A 21,360-nucleotide genomic window follows, 5' to 3' on the forward strand; every position below is an offset into this window, starting at 1 on the left:
ACACTAGCCCTCCCATGGTTGATACTGCAAATGAATCTGAACTGTCGATAGCTATAATAGGAAATTTTATGGTGAAAAATGACAGAGCACCTGTATCATACTTCCATCATTACAGTACTACAGTATACTGGTTTAACTGGATGTTTCTGTGCATAACTTTCAAACCAGACCAATAGATTGTACACATTAGGATTAGCAGACAGCATGAAACCACTAGTTTACAAGACAAGACTGGCCCTTCCTCTAACCACAGTTTTTCTGTCGTCTCCTTAAAAGTTGGAACAACTTCCAAAAAGCAAAATTAACATGTGCATCTTACAGGAGACAACATCTGGTACTACCCGTCGGGCTCAAAACACAGGGGTTCCATAGGCCGTCAATACATTTAGAATAAAAATATTATCAGTACTTAGCATTTATATAGGACCTTCTTCAGAGCATTACAGAACCCTTTTCCAAAATGCATTATTCCCATTTATAGAAAGGAAACATGCACATTTATGTTTATTGACTTGCCAAAGGTCACAGTGACTCAAGTGGCAGAGTCAGGAACAGAATCCAGACCTCATGACTCACAATTCTTTAACCAGTAAACACCGCCTCCCTACTTTCCTTTTGCATAAAACTGTACATTCCCCCAGCAGCAGCTATGGGGGGGGGGGGATTGTCATCACAGCAAGCACTTCCTTTAAAAGAAAATAACTAGCTCAGCTGACACAACGAATCTACAGAGTAACCAGCTTTCTGTTTTCCAAGACTGATCTGGTGTTCTGAACAACAATCTTGCAACCAGGATTTTGTTCCACTGTGATTCCTTAGAATACCAGTGCACACCCCATTGGTGCTGTACAGTGAGCAGGGGATAGATTCACAAATTCCAAGACCAGAAAAGACCACTTTGATCATCTAATCTGACCTCCTGTATAACTAGGGTTGCCAACCCTCCCAGTTTTGCTGGGAGTCTCCTGGAATCAGCAGCCAAACTGGGAGATTTTGGGAGCTAACAGTCTGGCAGCACAGCAGGGCTAAGGCAGACAGGGCCCCCACTCCACACCAGTCCCGAAAACGGACAGCACCGTCCCTGCGGCCTCTGAGGGATTGGGGGGCAGGGGATCTCTGTGCGCTGCCCCCACCCTGAGCACCGACTCCGCAGCTCCCACTGGCTGGGAACTGCAGCCAATGGGAGCTGTGGGGGCAGTGCCTATGGACAGGGTCAGTGCGCAAAGTTCCCTGAGCCCCCCCCCAGCTAGGAGCTGCTGCCAGAGGGATGTGCTGGTGGCTTTCGGGAGTCACCTAAGGTAAGCACCGCCCCGCCCCGCACCCGCACCCCCACCCCCTCCTGCACCCCAACCCTCGCCAGGGGTGAAAGTAACTTAAAGGGTTTACCGGTATGCCGGAGTCCTGAGCAGTGGGCGGGGCCTCAACCAGAAGGGACGGGGCCTTTAAATCCCTGGGCCCTTTAAATTGGGGCTCTGGCAGCAGGGCTCTGGAGAACATGGGTCTTTCACCGCTTGGGAATCACATTCAAACCCTAACTTAGGCCCAAAGCTGGCAGGTTTTAAAAACAATTTATTTGTTCACATCAAACTTACTGCACAATTTGCAGAGCCTGTTTAAAAAAAAAGAAAAGAAAAAGGTGTAGGACTGGAACAAAAGGTGAGTGTACTGGCAGAGCTGTACTGGGAAACCTGCACAACACCTGCCTATACCTAACTCAAGCTATTTCACCAGCACTAGATTCATCCACAGAATTAAAATCTAAGGTAAGGCTAGAGTCTTACGGCTCAGTTAGCAACACTATCACCGAATAGACCAATGCAGCTGAACAGTCATAAAACTCCAATTACTCAAGCAAGCGAGAACGAAGATGTGCAGCATAAGTAGATCAAAATATGGATAAAGTCTCAAAATATACTTTCTGAAACTGCATGAAAAACTGTTTTGTCAGGTCTACACTAGAAACAAAACTGTATTTGACATCTGTTTAAGGGGAAGCCGTTGCTAGAAAAAATAAAATAAAAAGTGTTGAGAGAACAGTTCAGTTTCCTAGTACAAACCACAGTCAGATAGCTCTGAACCAAGAAAGGACAGGGTTTTTACACTTGTGGCCCAAGCACTCTAAAAAAACCCTCAAAAAAACCCACCTAAGTCCCCTTGGTCCCCAGATGTTCTGTTTCAAGTAGAACAGTCACATTCTTTCCAGCATTAATGGATTAAATTCTATAAGCAGCTCTCCTCTTTACTTTCATCTTCTATCTTCAGACTAAATATTTTAGACTGTTTGCTTTAATGAAATGTTCTCAAACGTTCATTTAAAAAATCCACCAAAGCACAAGCAAAGGAAAATTCTCCCACACTGCATCTTTCCATTCACTTAAATAGTGCATTGCAGAGAAAACTCTACTTGGGGGATATGCTAGGTAAAAGAAAAGCTTCCTGTTGCCCATTCAGAGTTTTGCTGGAGAAACACAGGTACACATGTTTTTCAAGACCTGCATTGTCTGATTCTACAATGACAGCCTGTGCCTGGTGACTTCATTTCTCCTGTTTGTCGCACACTGCTGCAATTTCAAACGTTCAACTGCTTTGGAGATGACAAAATAAGAGTGCAAAATGGTATCGGAATCCTTTGTTCTGCTAATCTAGATACCTAATGGATTGTAATGCTACCATGAATTCAATATTTTTGTTCACCGTTCTGTCTCAGGCTTTAACTCTCAGTAAGAGAATAAGATGTGGAAGAGGAACAGGCATCTTCCTGTTTAGTTTTGACAAGTTTGCAGATTTTGTGAAGGAAGATTCACACTTTCTTCCCATCAACAATTAAGCAAGCAAGCTGAGCGTCATTATCTGGGTATGACATGTAAACAGCTGACACAGGGCTCATCTGAACAAATAACCTTACCCAGTCAGCAGATGGTTTTGTATAAAGTAAGTCCCCAACCATGTTACAACATGGTTTGGTCTTGTCCATGTAGATGAGCCAAAACTCTGTTTCAACCCTGGTATAGAATCATACCCTGGGCCCCCTGCATCCCGTTCAATAAGTTACGAAGTCTGGAAGGACAGTCTCGTCCAACTAAAAGAAAGGAGGTGCAGGTAGGGAAAAGGTGAGGCTTCTGATATTCAGGAAGATGTGGGTGTTTGATTCTTATTAGCAAAGGGATAAATTGCCACTTTCCCTGTTCCCTATGGGCAGGAGCAGAGGTAATGACATTTGTGGAAGGGGAACCTATTTTTCACTGCAGTAGTTTTGACAAAAACTACCTTCCCCACTGTATCCCTCCCCACTATTTGTCACTACATCCGGCACATACTGATGCTCAGTTTGCTTGTTAATTGTTGATAGGAAGGAAAGATAAACAGTAAAATAAGTTAAAGGTAACCTAAAATTATTTTTTTTCAAACTAGACTAATGTCTTTAACAGGCTGATAGTGTTTGCGTGAAACTAAGTACTGCCTCTTGTTAGTGGATGTTGATCCTGCTGAGAAGGTTAAGTGGAATTTGACAATTTGCTGAAGCAGGTGGCTTATTATCCCACCTAGATATAAGGCAGATGGAAATGGCTCTCAACTGAGAGAGAATCTAGGGTGTGATCTGTGCAGTCCTGATATAGAAACTTTAGGGGCAGCTTGGGAAGAAGGCTGCTTGGATGGAACTTTGTTATTGTTAATTTATTTGTTAATAAATCCACACCCCACATGTGGGAGGGGGCAGGTTCTGAATCTACATGGTGGACTTTGAGAGCAGGTTGGAAAAGGTACTAGTCACAGTGTTCTTTTTTGCTTCTTAGTTATGTATAGAGAAGGCCTTCGAAGGGCTCAGAGGTAGTTTGAGATTTTTTTGGGTTTGGGAAGAGTTTGGCTACCCCGTTGCACTTTTTCTTAATCGAAGAGCTTGTCTGCACTTGAAATTTTACAGTTTATATCCTGGCATTTTAAGCAATCTATTAGGTATGCTAGGCCCAGACATGTGAGCACCCTGAAAATAAGAACCGGGACCTTGAACTGGACTCACTATTCTATGGAAACGCAATGTAGAGACCAGAGGACAGGTTTCATGTGCTTACAGTAGCCCACATTATTGAAAAGACTGTTGGGTCACCTTTACACATTTTGTTAAACAGAAAGGGACAGTCCCCTTTTGAAGACCACTTAATGTAAATTAAATGGTCATCTGACTGAAAACTCAGCACCTTAATAAAATAGATGGGTGAAATGGAGACCTCTCAGAACCACTGTTTGAGTCCCTCTGTATATTCAGCCAGATATCTCTGCATCGATTTACTTGCTTGGGGATAGCAGACTGTGGCAACACTCCTCCTGATTTGTTGAGCCTTCATGCAAGTTGCTGATATGAGGAAGGGCAACGCAGTATGTGAAAGCGTACTATGGAATTTTGAGTGCCTGGCTGTTGGATCTGTGTTCCCACTCAGTGTGTAGCAGGCTGGTGCGCTTTAGTTTTACACCCCAGCATGCCACACACAAAGTCTGCATATAGCTAAGACCAAAGAGAAGGTCAACAAGCAGCTAACACAAGGAAATGATATCTGACAACAGGTGGCTTTTTAATATAGCAAACGAAGGTGTAACAAAATCCAATGGCTTGGATTTGAAGTTAGAAAATTTCAAAGTGGCAGTAGTAAATAAATCATTAAAAATGGCTAAATGGGACAACCCCACGTAACTATAGGCTGGTTAACTTGACAGCGATCCCAGACAGTCACAGAAAGGTTGAAGTGAGACACAACCAATAAAGAATTAAAAGACAGGAAAATAATTAATGCCAACAAACATGAATTTATAGAAAATATGAGATTATAATATGAGCTGCACTCTAGCTGCCCAGCTTTCTTGTCAATTTCACAGCTCCTGCCCTGAAACTGACAAGACAGCCAACAGCTGATGTAAGTAAGTGTCTACAGTGCAGTGTCTACACAGATATTGTGACATCCTAACTATGCCTCTGGTGGAGGTGGAGTGATTCTGTTAGTGTAGAAGGGCACTTACATCAGCAGGAGCAAGGCTGTAGTGTAGACACTGATGGTTGATGTAAGCTGCCTAACTGTGTTAGAAAAAGGGAAGTACCTAGAAGATGTCAAAGGAAACTTAGTTCGATAGCATCCTGTCTGGCAAGAACTCACTTATCAATAGCTGGGATGTGAAATCCTCACTTCTATATTGTTTTGTCATTATAGTTCCACTTTGCTATTGTTTGTCTGTATAATCTCTGTCTGGTTCTGTGATTGTTCCTGTCTGCTGTATAATTAATTTTGCTGGGTGTAAACTAATTAAGGTGGTGGGATATAATTGGTTATATAATCATGTGACAATATGTTAGGATTGGTTAGTTAAATTTCAGGAACATGATTGGTAAAGGTATAGCTAAGCAGAACTCAAGTTTTACTATATAGTCTGCAGTCAATCAGGAAGTGGGTGGGGGTGCGGGTGGGAACTGGGAATGGGGGTAAGGAAATTCGAATCATGTTTGACTAAGGGCAGGAATGGGAACAGGGACACAGGTGTAAGGCTCTGTGGTGTCAGAGCTGGGAAGGAGGATACTAAGGAAGGAAACTGGAATCATGCTTGCTGGAAGTTCACCCCAATAAACATCGAATTGTTTGCACCTTTGGACTTCGGGTATTGTTGCTCTCTGTTCATGCGAGAAGGACCAGGGAAGTAAGTGGGTGAAGGAATAAGCCCCCTAAGAGAGGTTATCTTAGCTTCTTAACCCTTTACAGGTGAAAGGGTTTTTTCTCTGGCCAGGAGGGATTTAAAGGTGTTTACCCTTCCCTTTATATTTATGACAGGTGCCAATGCAAATACCATCTTCCGGGAAATACCACAGTACTCCACCTCAATAGCTACAGAATTGCACTAATTGCTGCTGTCAGTGCTCAGAAGGAGGGATTGGAAACTCTCACTCGCTGTAGGCCAGACGGAGTTTACAATGCAGCCTACAGCCGGTCCTGCTGCCCTGGAGAAGCCGGAGATGGAGATTGTGACTTACTGAGCTGCACTCTCTCTCTCTACTGTTCTGAGGAAGGAGTAAACTGCAACATGTATTGTATGCTCCCCAATATGCCAATATAACTTCATTGATAGGCATATTGCGGGGGTGGGCAGAGAGAATCCAGTCTGCCAACTTGCACTAGAGGCAACGGTAGGTCTGCAAAGTTTGCTTTCCATCACATGCAGGAAGTGGTGGCATGGTATAAGAATAGCAGCATACTCATCTCCTTCTACTTTGCATAGCCATGCAGGACAGGGCATGATCTGGCTCTTTATAAGCAAGGCTTTAAAACTGACAAGAGACCCAGAAAGAAATATGCATTGATAATTCATGAGGATGCGTGTGAACTCTGCCTCAGTAAACTTAAATATTTTGAGCTCCTTGAACACCACTTGTACAGAAAATTACACTTTACATCAAACCAGAAGAGCCTCAGCAATCTTGATTTGAAAATAAAAATTAATTTTGTAACCCAAAGAAAAGTTTTATTGTATTAGGTCACTTGCAAATTTTCAACATGAATTCCAAAAACTTCATCCAAAATACTGTGCCTGAATATGAACTAATAATATATATATAAAAATTTTTTTTACAATATTATTTTCTATTTTGTGGAGGAGGAAAATGAGTGTTAGAGAGTTTAAATGTCATAAAATCAAAATTTTACATGCCCAGAAACATCTTTCACCATTCTGCTACAAATTGGACAACATTTTTAAAAACTAGCCTGCAAACATTTATTCATGTTCTTTTGTTCAAAATACGTTAAAGAGGAAATCAGTCTGCTTTTTAGAGAGTGTTTCCTGTAGGGTTAGTTTTCCTCTCTCCTGACATTGAGGAAAAGTGTCTCAAGCTCACCTGAATCAGAGTAACTACAGACTGAATGCATATACCAAAATTATAATTACGTTACATTCAATTAATTCAAATGTAAATCCGCAAGCTATTTTTTAAAACAGTAATATCAAAGCTCACCAAGTTCCGGAGTAGGATGTAAAATAAGGGAGGTGCTGATGAGACTGGGAAGGAAAAGGCAATAGCCTTTATATAGCTCTTAATCAGAAAGGAGGAGATGCTTACTCCTTATGAGTTTGCTAAGTAGGTATGCACTTAAACCGATGTTTAAATGCTCAGCTGAATTCTGGGGCCTAAGAGCCCAGCGGCCCAATCCTGCTCTCATTGAAGTCATTGGGAATTTTGCCATTAACTCCCCTGGGAGCAGGCTCAGTCGAGGTAATAGAGAAATTTGAGTTTATCGGAGAGAATACATTTTGATTTCATGCCAGCACATTAGTTTCAAACTTCTTCTATTGCATTTGCTCATTGTTTTGTTGTTGTTGTTTATGGTTTGTTTGTTTTTTTTACTGGCTTTTAAGAAACAAACCAGTTAAAGTATTTTCTATGAAGAATGAAAGTAACTTTGCATCATCCCACATGATGTTCCTTATCAAAGAAAATGGTTAAAAATCATAAGACTTTGACTGATCAGATAGGTCCTTGTAAGACAACAGCTACCAAGAGTAAATTTTTTTTCCAGCAAAAGCATAGTAGGGAGCTGATATTAACACCTAGTGTTCTTCCATGCAGTGGATTCTAGGATTTCTCCCAATTTTTCCCAATGAAAGAGGTTACTATAGCTCTATTTCAATTTAAAAGAAGCCAGTTTAATGTGAACAAACATTTTACATATCAGTTTAGATTAAACAGAATATGATTTAATTAAAAAAAAAACAAAACCTGTGTCATTCATTGTATTCAAAGTGCTTCACAAAACAGTAAAATAGTTATCTGGTTGTACAGACATTGTAGGCCAAATCCTGCAGCCTTTATGTGTTCATATACAATTCTCTCTCTCTCTCTCTCTCTCTGTGCCTTGGATGACAGAAGGTTTTATTGAGAGAGGAATATTCTGGTGTGTTCTTTTTGTGATTTGAGCCCTTCTTTGCTTCTGAGCAACAGATGTGCATAAATTGAAGCAGTATGGAAAAAATACTTTCAGGTCATTCACCAGTTTAGCTGATTAAAGTAAAAACAAAAACTAGAGAGCATGCAGCAGCTGCCAGGGCCTTTATGCAGCAGACTTGATACACAGTCAAGCCTTTTAAAAAGGTAAGTTTACAATCATAGATCAAAACAAAAAAGACAAACAAAGTCTGATTACACCAGCTTGGTAGCATGGCAACAGCCAAAAGAACTGTCACATGATGGGAAACAATTAGCATGGCATCGGGCTAAGGAGGAGCTGCACTGTTCACCCTCTCTAGCTGCAGCAGAATGACCTAGCACCGGAGGAAACTTGCAGTAAGTGCTACAACAAGCAGGTACAAATCCACAGGGAGAGTGAACTGCATGTGAAAAATACTGGGAGGAATTGGCAGCTCCAGAATGACATGCAAAATAAAGTGCTGAGTGCCCAACCACAATTACTTTTATTTTTAATGAAAAATGCTTCACCTGGCTGTCAGTCAGCTTTCTATATACTGTGGGTAAAACCGCATATCCTCTTGCGAGTGTGTGTTACACTACTGAAAACAATGTGGTTAACAATACCAGTAAACCCCCATTTGTTTTCAAACTTGTATTGGGACAGAAAAATCTTTACCAGACTAACCACACATATCTGTTGACATTGTTATTATTAGCAACACATGGAACAGCCATACTGCCTTGGGCTCTAAGGGCGAGGCAATGTCAGCGATTTCGGTGGGACCATTTAAGTGACCCAGAAGTGGTGTTAGCGATTCAGTACTGCTCTTTTCTCCCCAATCAGTACTGAGCCAATAACCCAGCACGGTATTAGGTGGCCACTGTGCTGCTAGAACTGATGCCACTTAGCTGAGGGGGCAAACTTATGTAACTGACCACTTGTGGTCCAAAGAGCCAGTCAACACTTGTTGCAACAGTAATGGTGTTAAGCTCTGTCTGTCATACTCCTTGCAGCTCCAACTGCATACAATATTCTTCTTCACTTCCTATCTAGAACTATGGCGAGCTGCTGACCGGCTATTTTCCACCCCACGGATGGCTGCATTTCAGTAAAGGATGTGTGAGCTCTATAAAACACTCTATAAAACACCTTCCGGATGTAAAGTCCTCTAAAAAAAATGTAAATTTGTCCATGTTGGAAGCACTTTCTGGTAGACAGAGAATAAGGGGTTTGGTTTTATTTAGAATAGTTGTCATCATAAGTTGAGTAAAAAAAAGTTAAATGTCCATTTAACAATTAAAAATGAATGTATGCACCACAGGCTTACACTGCAGAAAATATAAAGAGACAAAGATTAAGATTTATCTTGCATAATCCAAAGGTGTAACCTGAACATTCCGTATATAGCTTTATGTGCCAAAATATAAATCACAGTAATAGTGAAATTCTCAGCTGTTTTGGAAGGATGCAACCCACTCTGAAGTCAGCAGCTGTCTCCAGAGTCAATATGATCAGAAGCCAATTCTCATATAAATAATCTATATTATTCAGAGCACCCCTAGGAGATGTCTTCATCTCAGTGGTCCTTGCTACAATAGATCCCTTACTACCAAGTTTAGAAATTTTCACAGAAAGGCAATCCCAGTCTCACACTAACTCTCCACTGCAACCCCTGGACAAATCATTACCTCTGTGCCTCAGTTTCCCGGTATGTAAAATGGGAATACGAATGCTTTTCTATCAGAAAGTGCTATTGTGAGGATTACTATTCTATAATACTTTGTAGTCAAAGCTGTCCTAAGTACAATTGCACAGCAGTTTCTGTACTGCATTAGCTACAGCAAAGGTTCCCAATTTATGGGGAGCAAAAGGGGGTACCAGACCACCTCTACAGGGTCACACAGTTTTCCCTTGGGAAATTACTTACCAGCTTCACCCTTATGTTCTCTGCAGCACCCCTATGTGGTACTATACAGCATCTCTCACTGAAGCGTCTACAGAAATGGGTTTTAACCTTTTTTCATTTGCGGATCCCTACAAATTTCAAAAGGAGGTGTGGACTTCTTTGGAAATCTTAAACAGTCTGCGGAGCCCCAGATGTCTGTGGATCACAGGTTGAAAACCACTGGTCTATAGCAACAGGCTGGTAGCAAGGCAAGCAGAAAGAAGAACAGTCCCAAACAGAAATAGTAGGGAAGAAACAGACCCAGCAGATTGTGGGGACAGCTGTGGGAGACACACAGCAGGAGAAAAGAGAAGGGAGATTAAGAGGACCAAGAAGAGAGAAAAGATGAGACTACTGGGAGAAAATATGGTGTGGGGGGAAGAAAAGAGATATGCAACATGTGTCAGGATATGACAAAAGCCAATATTGGGAGTAAGGTGAAAAGGCTCTCAAGAAGATATGGGAACAACTAAACTAGAATGAGGCAATTTATGGCTAAGCCTCTGTGTAGCTGTATCAATTAAACTCTGTTCTGGCCTTTTCTCTCTTCCATTTTAACACCACGTGCATTTTACTACAGACGTGCCACATATTGTAGTGGTTTTGTCATGTGCACCAATGAGGATTAAGAGAAAACTAACCTTCATTTTCTCTTGTGATCCATCTCAGAATGTGAACCCAGATCTCCAAGAATTAAAAATAGCTAGAGCACCAACTCAAGCCTACTCAGCCCTTTTCTCGAAATCAGAAAAATGAGACTTCACTTGAGCTATGAGCGTTAGATGCACACAACGGAATCAATCTCGGCCATAAGGAACATCAGTGCTACTCTGTAAAATCTTGAAACAAAAAACACCACCACCACCACCACAAAGGAAGCTGTGTTTCTGAAAGCCAAGCTGTAGTGACAGGGTTTACCCTTGCTCAGTCACGTGCATGTGATTTCTTTGGACCCGCTCAGTCTTTTCAGAGTTCAGATCCCAGCATTCCACTCAGATGTTTTTTTATTCACTGGGGAGGGAGGGGAAATGCATTTGTTTTCTATTTTAAAATAAAAATGCCATATTTAAAATTAAGACTCCTTTACTGGATACCAATTGGTCCCCTTGGTTTTACAATCAATATGCTGTATTTTTCTCTCCATTGTGAGCAGTCAGTCAGCATTCATTTCAAACTATACAATTATGCCATGGCCATGCAGCACTAGGCCAGCAGCAAAGTCATTAAAATTCCCAGAGACAGCATGACACATTCTCCAATTGGGGGAGTTAACATCAACATGCTAGTAGCGCTTGGGGCTCATCAAAACAGGTATAACTGCGGGCTGCTAGCACAGTTGTCTGGCATGGTTAGTGCAATATCTAACTTCCAACAGGTTTTAAAAAATTACTAGTGTAGATGGACAAAATGCTTCTAATAATATGTTATAGAACAGCATTGTACGGTTATTTCAATGTCCCTTAGCCGTATATTTTTATGGCTAGTTTACATGGGAGAATATGTTAAAACATGGACTCCACTAAATGAGCAATACAGCCAGCATTATACTAGTAGCATAGCTAGGCCCTTAGCAGAGAAAGCTAACGGGAAAGTAGTCGTCTTTGGTCCTTTTACTTTTATCGAAAAAAATATGATATAGACTCAGAGAACGTTCCTAGTCAGTGGCTCTATTTATGGTAATGTCTGATAGGCATAATAAAGCGGCATAACACCACTGCAATTTGCTGCATTTTACATAACATTTTAAAAAAACTGGGTTCATCATACTTACCTTGTTCTTATTTAATGCATGCAAAAGTCTAGCTAAAAGCCCTTATTACCCTTTTAGACATTGTAACTAAGGCTATGTCTACACTAGTACTTTTGTCTGTAAAATTTAGTTGGTCAAGAGTGTAAAAAAAAACAAAAACCCACCCCGACCAAAATACGTTGTTTTACCAAGAGAAGCACCAGTATGGAAAGGCTATGTCAGCGGGAGACGCTGTCCTGCTGACATAGCTATCACTGCTCGTTGTGGGGTGGTTTAATTATGCCAACAGGAGAGCTCTCTCCCATCGGCATAGAGCAGCTACACGGGAGACCCTATAGCAGCACAGTTGCAGTAATACAGCTATGCTGCTATAAGGTCTGTAGAGTAGAGACAGCCTTAAATTATGAAGAGATTATAGGAAGAACATAGATCAATTGTAGGCTTGCAGCAGGGAACACCACTGTCAAGACAGAAATGTTCTGAAGAAATATTTTCGTGGTGTCATAAGCACAGTGTCTTAGGTTATTAAATATTTAGGACAAGAGCCTGGAAAGACTCACACGTGCTTACCTTTATGTACTGTGAGTAAGCCCACTGACTTCTTTGAAGGATTGGAGCCTCACTGTGTAACATTTATGCAGTTTAACTTTTGCACTTTACACCTCTACCCCGGTATAACGTGAATTTGGATATAATGCGGTAAAGCAGAGCTCCGGGGAGCGGGGCTGCTTTACCTCGTTATATCTGAATTTGTGTTACCGCAAGCGGTTCCTCTGTGCCCCCCCACTTATTTGCTGCGCCCCCACTCCGCCTCCTCCCACGAGTGCACCACAGCTCCGCCTCTCCTCCCTCCCAGGCTTGCCGCACCACTGCGGCGTGCTCGTGGGAGGAGGCGGAGCGGAGGTGAGCTGGGGTGGGGGGTGCAGAGGAACCGCTCCCCACTCCAGCTCACCTCCGCCTCCTCCCCTGAGCGCGCCGCCGCCGCTCCACTTCTCCCTCCACTTCTTTCCAGGCTTCCCACGCCAAACAGCTGATTGGCACGGCAATCCTGGAAGGAAGGGAGGGAGGGAGACAGGGGGGAGAAGTGGAACGGCGGTGGCGCACTCAGGGGAGGAGGTGGAGGCGAGCTGGGGTGGGGAGCGGTTCCTCCCACTACCCCAATATAACGCGGTCTCACCTATAAGACAGTAAGATTTTTTTGGCTCCCGAGGACCGCGTTATATCAGGGTAGAGGTGTATTTAACTTGGACTATATTTAGTGACATTCAATTATTGAATGTGCGTACTAACATAATGCTGCAGTACTGGGTTTGCAAACGGCAGGAAAAAACAAAATGTTTTTACTAAAAACTGACAGCATCATTTGAATATTATTTTTATTCACAAGGATATTCAGTGTGGTAATATTGCAATTGGTCCTAGAAAGGTGTTCAGTTCAATCAAATAGGATTTTTTCCCCTTGATATGGGAGAGCTTAGTTAGAATGCATTCAATGCAACATTTCCTCATCCTTTCCACAATACTTTTGGTACTCTGCAAGAATGTCTATTCACACAGTGCAGCCAAGAAGATAGGAGCATCATCATTGCCAGGAGGCATTGGAACTGGGTTGGCCATGTGCTTCGGATGGAAACTGATTCCATCACCAAAATAGCAAGAAGATGGACACCCAAAGGCAAGTGAAAACATGGCAAAGAGCTGTGGAAACTGAGCTGAAAAACCTGGGGCACAGCTGGAGAACCACTGAAAGACTTGCCAGAAACAGGAGTGGAGGAGCTTTGTCACTACCCCAAACGCCAGAGGCGTAATGGGAACATGATGATGATGATGCACGATTGTCAGCTTCACTCTCTTTAACTAGGAAAGCCTTGGCAACTTAATTGAAGAGGCACCAGCAAATCACGAAAGACGAGATAAATGTAGTTTCAAGTCTTACACTAGCTCCCTACAGTTGTTCTCTGAACAATATTTGTTGTTTTAATAAATGCATTTTCCATGCCTCTCTTTTAAGTTTAAGTGTCTCTCTCTTTGTTGCTGTGTGGAAGAGCCACACAAATAGGGGAAAGGGACTAATAGGGGAGCTTTCAAAGGTACTGTCAAATGCACAAGTCAAAGTACAAAACAAAGAATTATTTTTGCTAGTCTCTTAAGTGTCATTATCAACAACAGCAGGTAAAAAAATTCAAAAAAGTGAAGTTTTAAGTTGACAGTATCCCTTTAATTGCTAATGTGTTTAGTCTTTTTATTTTTTTAGTAAAAAGAAAAGGAGGACTTGTGGCACCTTAGAGACTAACACATTTATTTGAGCATAAGCTGTAGCTCACGAAAGCTTATGCTGTAATAAATTTGTTAGTCTCTAAGGTGCACAAGTCCTCCTGTTCTTTTTTGCGGATACAGACCAACACGGCTGCTACTCTGAAACCTATTTTTTTAGTATCATCAATGCCATGTCGGGGACAAGATGATATATCTGAGAAACCCAGGTAAGTAGTTCCCTTCCTAAAGTCACTGGGGAAGGCTTTGGCTCATGAAGACTTTATAAAAGCACATCTAGTTTACAGTTTAAGACAGGAAGAGAATCTTTTGCTGTTGCAGAAGGCAGCTGACTAATTTGAGCAAAGATCTAATACAGTTCACACATTTTAAGTTTCCATCCCTTACTGAACCACCCAACAGATGCTATCTGCAGAAACACACCCACACACATATTTAACAGAATCATAAAAGTTAGAGATGGAAAAAGACCTATCAGATCAAGCCCTCATCAGAGCAGGATGATGGTACTCTGATTTTTCTGGGTTGCTCTTTGGGGATAAATGCTTGCAACAGTCAAGCCTCAGTAATTAAATTACCAGTTTATTGAACAACCAACCAACCAATCCCAATAAAATAAAAACAAAAATCCCAAGCAATACATCCAGAGAGCCCTTGCCAGGATATGCCTGAGACACTCATGAGCAGAGAGCCTGGTTCAAGGAGTTTCAGGACTTTCTGAGCCCTGGTTGGGCTATTGTAGCACTTCGTTACTCCCCTATCAGCCGTTGCTTCAGAACAGAGAAAATAGTACATTAGCATCCTGTGCACCTGTAGTAGCGCTGTTCTACAAAACTTATCCTTTGTACAGAGACACTTCCTTGGACCCTGAGGAATATTTAGGAATAGCTATTGCACTTTAATACAGATTAGGGTAGAGTGTGAATTTAATTTTCAATAGTGGGCAGTTGGTCTAACCTTCAACAGAAAGGTTAGACCAAAGATCCCCATACAGAAGAAGATGGACAGACACCTGGTAAGCTAGACATGTGTATAGCTTATTTATTGTTTTAAGATCTGTTTTCTCTGAAATTCTTTTGTTCTAAATAAATAACACTTGTTTTAAGAAGACTGTCTGGTCAATGGATTGCCACGGGTAATAGCTCCCGGAGGGAACAGAACTGCAGGTACTGAACCTAAGGCTGACCTGCTGAGCTTCATCATGGTTAGTACCGGGGACTGCAGCCCAAGTCCTGGTCTAAGAATGGAAGAATTACATGATTCCACATTGAGAGAGGTGACAGCTTGAGACCTGGAAGGAAGGGGGAGTGGGGGGGGAGGACAGTTACCTACCTTTCTGTATCTGCTATTCTTCGAGATGTGCTGCAGACATCCATTCCACTATAAATGTGTGTGTGCCTCGTGCACAACTGTTGGGGAACTTTTTCCTTTGGTAGTACCCGTCGCCATTTTACAGATGTCTATGACAGGTACTTATGCCAAGAAAGTTGCACACGTTGCCTGCACTGTACTAGAATGCACCAATCCTCCAGCTGCTGGGGTTATATTAGCCAAATGGTAGTATAAAGGAATGTACAGAGAGATCTGGGATGAAATCTTCTGTATGGATACTGATTTGCCTTTCCCTCTGTCCACAATTGCAACGAACAACTGAGTTGAAGCTCTGAAGCGCTTGATACGGTCCAGATAAAAAGTGAGACCATTCTGAGATCCAGTGAATGTAGCCTCTCCTCATTCCTCTGAGCATGAGGCTTCAGAAAGAAAGTTAGCAAATAGATTGCCTGGTCAAGAGAAAAATTTGGGTGAAGATGGAGATAAACCTTATCCCTATGGAAAAGTGTATAGGGAAAGCCTGATAGCAGGGCTTTTAACTCTCCAACCCTTCTAGCAAGGGTAATGGCCACTAGAAATGCTACTTTAATGGAGAGGTACAGCAGAGAACAAGATGTAAGTGGTTCAAAGGGTGGACCCATCAATTTAGCTAGGACCCAATTCAGATCCCAGGGAGGGATGAGATCGAGCACATGAAGATACAACCTGACCTAACCCTTTAGGAATCTGGTCACGATGGGGTTAGGGGAAAAAAAGGATCTACCATCTACCGAAATGTGAAAGGCTGAAACAACTGCCAGATGCACTCTAGTAGACCTAATGAACAAACTCTGTTTTAGGTAAAGGAGCTAGTTCAGTACAAGGCTCAAGAGTGCACACTCCGGAGATACGCCTTTCTGATGGGACCAAATGGAGAAGTGCTTCCACTTACCCAAGTAACTACTCCTAGCTAAGGGGTTTCTGTTATTCAAAAGCACTTTTTGAATGTCCTTTGAACAAGATCTCTCAAATGCTGTCAACAATAAAGCATTCATGCTGTCAGAAGGGGGGCTCAGAGATTGGGATGGAGCAGCCTACCTTAGCCCTGGGAGATGATGTCCAGATCCAACGGGAGAGAGAGTGGCAACTTGATTGACAAGGCTAGTAGGGGTCAAGTACCAGTGTTGATGAGGCAATGCTGCTGCTATAAGGATGAGGTGAGCATTGATATTGTCTGACCTTGAACAAAACCCTGAGTAGCAATGGGATTAGAGTCAAGGCGTACAGAAGGGAATTCTTCCAAGAGGAGAGAAAGGCATCTGTCGGTAAGCCTGGGCAGAGAACTCCCCAGGAACAAAACAGAAAATGTCATCAGTTGGCTTTTGTTGCAAGCAGATCCACTTGGGGAGTCCCCCAGAGCTCGAAGATAGATTTGGCCCCATCTGGGCATAATGACCACTCGTGGTGATCGAAGAACAACCTGCTCAGCTGATCTGCTACCATGTTCTGTTTCCCTGGAAGGTAAGCAGCTGTGAGATTAATCAAGTTGTTTACACAAAAGTCCAAGAGGCAAATTGCCTCCTGGCATAGCTGGGTCGACTGCACTCCTCCCTGTCTGTTTACGTAAAACATAGTCACAGAGCTGTGTGTTAGAATTAATAAATTCTTTCCTACTATTTGGGGGAGGGAGGTCAAGCAGGTGAAATGAACCACTGTGAACGCTCTGACATCTGTATGGATCTTTAGATCTTGAGACGACCCGAGATCTTGAGTCTGCAGAGATCCCAGATGTGCTCCGCAATCCAGCAACGATGCATCTGTGACTAGAGTGAGGGGTGGTAGTGGAGGAACAAAGAGGACCCCCATGCAAATTTTCAGAGGATTCATCCACCAATCCAGAGATGACAAAACCAACACTGGCACTCAAACCATCCTGTCCAAATACAGACAACTTAGGACATACACCTAAGCTAGCCATGCCTGCAGCCTTCTGAGCTGGAGCTTGGCATAATGGACTACCTAGGTACACACTGCCATGTGACCAAGAAGCCTGAGGCAGCTGCGTGCCATGGTGAAAGGGTATGCTTTCAAACTGCAGTACTAGGTCCCATAATATTTCGAACCTGGATTGAGATAGTGTGGCCTAAGGTCTAAGACTGCTCTAATGAACTCTACTCTCTGTACTGTTTTTAGGATTGATTTGTCTTGATTTACTAGAAGTTCTACTGTCAAAAGTGGACCGGATTGTCGATACACTGGCTAACGCTTGGGCCTCAGACCGACCTCCAATCGTAGAGTGATCCAGGTACAGGAACACATGGACTCCTAATTTTTGTAGATGCACCGCCACCAAGGTCATGCATTTTGTGAACACCCGAGGAGCGGCTGAAAGACTGAATCAAAGTACCACAAACAGGTAATGGAACCCATTCACCACAAATCTGAGAACCTTCCAATGGTTGTGGTGTATCACAACATGGACGTAAGCATCCTTTAAGTCGAGGGCACCGTAACAGTCCCGTGTTCCAGGGACAGATAGGGTAACCATGAGGAATTTTATTTTCTTCAGGAACTTGTTCAAACCTCTTAGATCTAAAATAGGCCTGAGACCCCATTATGTTTTGGAAATGAGGAAATAATGGGAATAGAAGCCATTCCTTCCGAAGCACAATGGGATTTCCTCTACAGTGGCAAACTGAAGAAGAGATTGGACTTCCTGTTGGAGGACAATCTCACGAGAATGGTCCCTGAAGAGGGATGAAGGAAGGAAGGCTTGGGGATTGGGCGTGAGAACTGAACTGGAGAGCATATCCCAGTTTCACGATGCTTAAGGCCCAGCAGTCTGATGTTACATGGCCCTAAGCACTCAGGAAGTGGCATGGGAGAATGGTAAACAAATGCTGGGGAACACATGGAACTACAGTAACTGTACTACTGTCATCAACAAACCCACCAAAATGCCTGTTTGGACACAGCGGCTGGACAGGATGAGCCCACTGATGCTGAAGAGGAGGATGGTGGTGGTTGCCTCCCTGCCCTTTTTCCTTGGTGGATCTTGGGATCTGGTAGGTAATCCTTGGTGCCTGTATGGCTGCTGTGAAGAAACTGTTTTCTTTTAGTTGCTGGGGTATCCTTAAGATGAATCGTCAACTGTCTTGTGTAAAAACAGGGTGGGACCTTCAAAAGGGAGGTCCTGGATAGCCTGTCGAACCTCTAAGGGCAGCCCAGACAACTGCAAACACGAACACCTCTTCATAGCAATACCTGACACCATTATTCAAGCAGCCAAGTCTGTGCTATACAAGCTGTCCTGGCGACCAGCTTACCCTCTTCAGCCATCACCGCAAACATTTGTCTGCAGTCCTCTGGTAACTTGTCTTTAAATTGTATAATGTCTCCTAGAGGGTAAAGTCATATTGACTCAGGAGTGCCTGTTGGTTTGAAATCCTAAACTGCAGGCTTCCTGAAGAATAAAGCTTGCCACCAAACAGATCTACCCTCCGAGTCTGCCTTTTGGCATGGACGCTTGTTGTCCCTGCCTCTCACACTCATTGGCAGCTGCCACCACCAGAGAAGAGAGGGAGGGGAGTAAAAATGTTGATACCCCTTAAAGGGGCAAAGTACCTCCTTTTAGCTCATTTCACTGTGCATGACAAGGAGGACATTGTCAGCCACAGGGCCTTGACTGGCTCCATGATGGCTTCATGAATTGGTAGAGCCACCCTGGCCAGAGTGGCCAATACCAGGATGTCTACCAACTTGTGAGAACTCTCACACCTCCTCTGCCTTAATGTCAAGTATAGAGGCCACTTTTTTTTTTTTTTTGAAAGGTCTTGATGAGCTCTGTAGTCCTCTGGTGGTGGTGAGACACTTGATTGCTCAACAGCCTCATCTGGTTACAAGGAGGAGGATGCAGCAGGCATCTGAGGTGGTGGTTGGTCTGTATCTTGCAGCAGAGACGGTGCCCGAGTGGCTTCTGACTTCACAGTACTGGACTCCGTACTGGGTACCTGTGAGCGATGCTCTTGGTGATGACAGCAGCAGTATGCTCTCCAGGACAGTGAGCAAATGGGGTAAGGAAAAGTCCTATCCGGAGGGCAAACACCCCATAGAGCCCAGAACGGCCACTGGTATGGGCCGCTACAATGCATCCTTGCCTGGACAATTGTCTCTTAGACGGAAGCCAGCATTGAGACTGCTACACGGTCCATAGTCCCCAAGACGCTGAGACAGGTATGTTTCCCATCCTGGACGGGATATAGACCACCTCACCTATGAATCTGATGAAGACAAACCCAATGCCTCTGAAAACGGCAGGGCAGAACCAGCTGAGAATGGTGAGAGACAGCCAGACCCCGGAGATGGCAAAACCAAGGACATCATCTGCGGCTTGCCTCTCAATTGCACCAGTTTTTGTGGCCTTCTGGTGGGTAAAGATCCTGCAGGCTCTTAATGCGGTGAGCCAGACACCGTAGGCATCGGTACCAGCTGTATACCTTCCCGTGCTGCTGGCAATACCAGTACTGAGAGGCTAAGCAAGTCTCTTGGGGCTGCATAAGCCTCCAGAGTGGTTGGGAGCGGCAGCAACTGATGACTCCGTAAAGGTCTTTCAGGGGATGGCCTCAACAGACTTGGCACAGTTCCAGAGGCAGCGATCCCTTCTGGGGAGTGAGTGCTCTAGGGAGAGTGTCCCCTCGAACATTTCAGAGACTCTGCCTCTACTGTGCAGTGGTACCAATATACTTGATCGACGTACCAAACGCGAAGCAGACCTAAGTCTTCTCTTTGATACCAGCAAATGGGACCCAGAAGCCACAAACATCTGTGGTGCAGCACTCCACACCAAAGCTGATATGCTCAGGGTGCTTTCCCCATGTGCTGACTCTAGTGAAGACAAAAGGCTGCCTCCACAAGCAAGAATTTGAGCATCACCACTCTTTCTTTCAGCAGGGCTTGAATTCTTTACATGTGTGACATCTGTCACTAGCGTGGGATTCTCCTAGACATTTTAAGTATGTTGGGTGTGGGTCACTAACCAGCATATGCTTAGCGCAAGCCTGGTAGGACTCAAATCCTAGCAAGCAAGGAATCATTTTGGTACTGATCCCCAGTACAAAAATGGGGAAAGATGGCCTAACACAAAAACAATCACTAAAACTAGCTAAAATAGCTACAACTAACTAAATGTTTACAGTAGCAGGATATATAAACAATAGGATCACCATGCATGCCGTTTTGGCCAGGACAGTCCCTTTCTTAAGCCCTGTTCCAGCCGTCCCAACTTTTTTTCGCAAAAGTGCTTTTTTAGCACTTTTGTCAGAGAAGTGGGATGTGGAGGAACGTGCAAAGGGGTGAGCGGCAATGCCAGCCCCACGCAGGGAGGGAGGTAGGCTTGGGTATGGGGCAGGCTGGGCTCAGACAAGCAGCAACGCCAGCCCCCCCTCAAGCAGGGGGCAGACAGCGCTTGGGTGAGCAGCGATGCCAGCCCCATGCTGGGAGGCAGGGGACAGGGCTCGGGAGAGCAGAGACGCCAAACCTGGGGTGGGGGGGCAGGGCTCAGCCCAGCAAAGGCTTGGGGGGCGGGGGGAGAGAGACTCCTCAGGCTACCTCCACACGGTGTCCCATTTTGCCTTTGGGAAATACGGTCACCCTAATATACACGGATTGAGGGAAGTACTTGTCACAAGTCTGAAGTCGCTCTGACATGCTTCACTGGAGGTAAGAAGGAACCGAGGAGCATCAGGGGCCGCTCCGCCCTCTTATACCAGCATGCAATAGCATGTAGCAACAATGAGCACTTGAGCCACCCTGGTGGGTATCACTGAGGGAAAAAGTTCTTTGTCTAACTGTGCATGAGGTGCGCACCCACCTACAGTGGAACAGACATCTTCAAGCACTCAAAGAATAACTCTCAGAAATCAGGAGGAGTCAAAGGTGCAGGTAACCAAGTAACGATCACACTTGTCTCTTTAAGGTTGCGTTATATTATTGTCCTGTCCTCCTTTACAATTCCTCACAACTTAGTAGCATTTGATAATTTTATTAATGTACTGTTAACTCCTCCTTTTAAGTAATTAAAGATGTTAACATTTTTCTTATAACCTTCTTCCTGTAGAGGGAAACCCTTCTCTCCTCCAAAC

The 21,360-nt window shown here is 43.7% G+C and overlaps 1 protein-coding gene across 3 annotated transcripts in view; it reads right to left on the reverse strand.

Moving 5' to 3' along the window:
- CYFIP1 (cytoplasmic FMR1 interacting protein 1) overlaps positions 1-21,360 on the reverse strand; it is a 131,065-nt gene that overhangs the window by 102,093 nt on the left and 7,612 nt on the right. The gene's annotated exons all lie outside the window — the stretch shown is intronic.

This window comes from Lepidochelys kempii, chromosome 1 (assembly GCF_965140265.1).
Source record: "Lepidochelys kempii isolate rLepKem1 chromosome 1, rLepKem1.hap2, whole genome shotgun sequence".
NCBI classification, from domain to species: domain Eukaryota; kingdom Metazoa; phylum Chordata; order Testudines; family Cheloniidae; genus Lepidochelys; species Lepidochelys kempii.